At 39.6% G+C, this 4,535-nt stretch overlaps 1 protein-coding gene across 1 annotated transcript in view; it reads right to left on the bottom strand.

Moving 5' to 3' along the window:
- Positions 1-4,535, bottom strand: part of bcas2 (BCAS2 pre-mRNA processing factor) — a 42,472-nt gene that overhangs the window by 36,202 nt on the left and 1,735 nt on the right. The window lies entirely within an intron of this gene.

Consider the following 4,535-nt stretch of genomic DNA (forward strand, 5'->3'; position numbering starts at 1 on the left):
TATCACCCTCACCTTAACCTCCTTCCACCTATCACATTTCCAACGCCTCTCTCCCAAGTCCCTCCTCCCTACCTTTTATCTTAGCCTGCTTGGCACACTTTCCTCATTCCTGAAAAGGGCTCGTGCCCGAAACATCGATTCTCCTGCTCCTTGGATGCTGCCTGACCTGCTGCGCTTTTCCAGCAACACATTTTCAGCTCATTTCTTATAATAGACCTGAATGCATTGGAGTTAGATTGAATTCATCTTAAAAAGAACTAGCCACAATGAAATCAGAAAGAGATCCCTTAACTGCAAAGCGTTAATATACGCGAGAGATGAGGAATGGATCAACTAAAGGATTTTTTTTTTAAATGCATAGATGAAGCTACACTTAAATGGCATCACTTACAATTTTATTGAAGTTTTAATGATTTTGCATCCACCATCTTGCTTTTTTAATCTGAGCACTGTATACATGAAAACAATGTTGCAAAAACTGACAAATTAAAGAAATTGTGAATGTTGAGAACATTGCTATAGCTATTACCATCAAAACTGTGTCATCCACAGGTGTTTAAACAGCAAACTTACTGATTTTATCCTTGCAGCGCAGAAAACTTAGTCCTATTTGCACTTAACGCCCTTATTAGCTGACTTCATATCAATTTTGTAGGCTTTGAGGTTTGGTCATACTTTTTCCTTATGCTGCTGTTTCTTGCTGACTAGATTTTCCATTAACCTACTTACAGCCTTGAGCATTTTCCTGAATCTCTGCTTTCCATGCCATCTGATTGCTATTGGTACCGATGCGTTTTATACAGATGCGTTAGTTATACAAGTGGAAAACAAACTCCAGCAGAAGTCCCAACAAGATACCAATTCCACATCATACAAACCTAAAAAACAGTTTTGTACAGTCAGTTCTTCTAGAAGTTGACGGTTGCATTCTTGTGTAACACATTATAGAAAATCACGCTTAGGGCTAACACATGTTTTAAAAGTTTGCGCTGTAAAAACAGCGTCACCAATTCGTCAAGCACGTTACAGCAAATTCGCTTTGACGAAATGCATGTTACAGAATGACCTGTACTCTACTTCCTGATAAAAAGACAAAGAAAATTAAGATGTTTTGATCAGTTTATGCAAAGTCTGGATTTTGGAGAAAGGACAGACCGTAAAACTGAATTGATTCCAGTTTCCAATACAGCAAAAAACAAATTAGAGTTGAAGACCAAAAGGAATGACAATTTCTGCATAGCAAGGCTGCAGGGAAAAGGAAGCATGTGCAGGCAGAGCACTTGAAGTTAAAGTGCTACACTTGACATAAACAGATCAATGATGACCAACAGAAGGTGAAAAAACAGAAATACAATATTAGCATTGGAATGTTGGCAAGTAGAAGTAAAGATATCACTGTTTGCCAAGCTTTGTTTATTGAATAAGGGTCACTATGTAAACAAGAACAGCATTCAAGTCTTGGACGTTTTCGAAAGTAATAAAGTTAGCGAACTGAAAACAATTGATAAATAAAAAGGAAGAAAAACAAAGCTTTTAGGAGACAGATTTTAAAAGAGATGAAGTTAAATTTAATAGTCAAGGCAATGCCAAGGCCAGTGATATCATCTGCTGAAAAAAGTCAAAAAGCTAGAAATATGAAAGCTAAAAGATAGCACAACAAATGATTTACTTGTGACAAAGAAATTCAATTTACATAAACGAAAGACAAAACTCTTAACACTCCAAAGCAAGAGACAACTATTTATTAGATGACATAAGGCTAGTAGTGAGAAAGTAGCATAGCTTGAAAATCAGGAAGCAGAATGAGTATGGGTAGAGATTGAGAATAGTAAATGTCAGATGTTAGATAAATCCTCCTGCTTAATTTAAAACCAGCAACATAGAAAAGATTTATCCTGTGCAGTAATCTGCAAAAATTAGAATGGCCAAGAACTATGTGAAGTAAAAATTATTAACAACTTTATTTCTTAAAGTATAACTGAGAATAATAAACTAATAACTATTTACAACTTCTTTCTCTAACATATCTTTTACCTTCCTTTCAATAATACTATTCTGATAAAACTCTCAATTAAGAGTTACAGAAAAATCCAAATTTTAAAACCAGCCAGCTGTCAAATCTTCTATTTATTTTCTTTGGTAGACTGGCTCTCCAGGTCAGCGTTAAGGTTTTTCTCTGTGCAAATTCCTTTTCTAGACAGGTATCTCGCAGACAGTTCTGACTAGCAGTCTATAGCTGGTGGCAGTTCGCCTCCCAACTGTTCAATTTTCCCCGGTCTTGTACCCCAAAGCATTGGATTGTGTCATTGGCTTTTAAGATTGTCAATGTACTCAATTCAAACTTGATTGGAATTTGGTCTTTTTCAGGGTATAATTTAAACTGATTGGCCTAATTCGAATCTGTTTTGTTGTTTCCAGGTAAACAGCTACCCACATGTTACATGGTGTCTTATTGAGAACACTTGGTGCTGTCACTGATAGCTTTTACTCTCTTAAAAAGGTAATAGTAGACCCACATCTTGATAACACAAAAAAAAAATCTGTAGCAGTAGATTATTGGCTACAGATAGTTATTTTTTTTCAAATCAACCTGTTCAGAGATGTTATTACACACCTCTGGTGCAGATGAGACCGAACCTGGGCTTCTTGATCCAGTGGTATGGACACTACCACTGCACCACAGGAGGACTCCCCAAAACTAGAATCCATCGCTGTGTCATTGCTTATCTGCAATGCTGTCACTTGGGTACAAAGTAGGACAAAGAATTAAACAATGAATTATTGGAACCTGCAGCAAAAGCAACATAATAATTGTGGGGTATATACCAGACTAATCAAATTGGCAAAAGTGGTTGAGAAGATGGTTTTGTTTCAGGAAGCGGACATGAAAACATTCTACAATGTCTCTAGTATTATTCCACAGTGTAAAGATAGTTAGAAATAGTATTGTGCAACAGAATCTCTACTGGCACCCCCAAAATGTGAATGTATAGTACCCCTGCTAGTACCGTCAACATCATTTATGTTTGCAATGCATTTTATAAAGTATGTGCAGAACCTTCCACAGTACACGTGGAATGTGAACCTTTCCGGGTGTCAGGAGACACAGTCTTTGTTTCATAGAATAGAATCCCTACAGTGTGGAAACAGGCGATTTAGCCGAACAAGTCCACACCAACGAAGAGTATCCCACCCAGACCCATCCCCCTACCCTATTACTTCATATTTCCCTGACTAATGCAGCTAACCTGCACATCACGGAATACTTTCAGCAATTTAGTATGGCCAATTCATCTAGCCTGTACATCTTTGAACTGCGAGAGGAAATCAGAGCACCCGGAGGAAACCCACACAGGCATGGGGAGAATGTGCAAACTCCACACAGACAGTTGCTCAAGGCTGGAATCGAATCCAAGTCCCTGGCGCTGTGAGGCAGCAGTGCTAACCACTGGACCACCATGCCACCCATGAATGAGGTAAGGTTAATTCATAAACTCATAGCAAAAGACAGCAAAGGTTACCTTAGAGTACAATGGGCCCTTGATCAGGTGGACTAATGGGCAGAGGAGTGGCAAATAGAGTAGAATTTAGATAAATGTGAGGTCCTGCATTTTTTAAAGGCAAATTAGGGCAGGACCTATAAAGAGACTTAGGAGTGCAGGTTCATAGTTTCTTGAAGGCGGAGTTCCAGGTAGACAGGATTGTGAAAGCAGCATTTGGTATGCCTGCCTTTACTGGTCAGTGCATTGAGTATAGCAGTTGGGAGGTCATTGACCACAACATCTCTCAACTCTGCCATGGCAACCTCTGCAAGGCATGTTGGATCATTGACATGGATGCTACCATCACACTTGGGAACACCAAGCACCATGTACACGGCAAATATTTATGTGACTCAGCCAATGTTGTCTACCTCATACACTGCAGGCAAGGATGCCCCAGAATCTAGATTAATGCCCCATATTGGTGAGATCATGCAGACACTATGGCAACGGATGAATGGACACCGCACAACAATTGCCAGACAAGAATGTTGCCTTCCAGTCAGGGAACACTTCAGTGGTCGTTGGAAATTAAGGTAAGCAGCCCTTGATGTATACAACAATGCAGAATTGCCGAGCAGAAATTGATAGCCAAGTTCCTTACCCATAATGACGGCCTCAACCATGATCTTGGTTTCAAGCAGCACTACATATCACTCCACCACATTGTTCAGTATCTGTAAAGTCTCCCTTACTGTCCTGTTCTGACACCATCATCTTGACAACTTCTTATACGGTCTCTTACCTTAGTTTATACAGTTTTGGATTATTCGTTACCTTGATTAGACCCTCAGCATGCAGCTCTTGTACCTATCACATTATTCAAGTTGTTTGGTTTGTCTCCAGCACCACATTTTTTATAGTTAACTATCTGCTTCAATTAAATGGATTATAGGGCATTCCTTCTTTGGGAGGAACATGGGTAGTGGGACATGGCAGGGGGCAGGGAACGTGGGGTGGGTGGGGTGGGATATGTGGGGTGCGGTGGGGGGG

The sequence above is a fragment of the Chiloscyllium plagiosum genome, chromosome 26 (assembly GCF_004010195.1).
Source record: "Chiloscyllium plagiosum isolate BGI_BamShark_2017 chromosome 26, ASM401019v2, whole genome shotgun sequence".
NCBI classification, from domain to species: Eukaryota; Metazoa; Chordata; class Chondrichthyes; order Orectolobiformes; family Hemiscylliidae; genus Chiloscyllium; species Chiloscyllium plagiosum.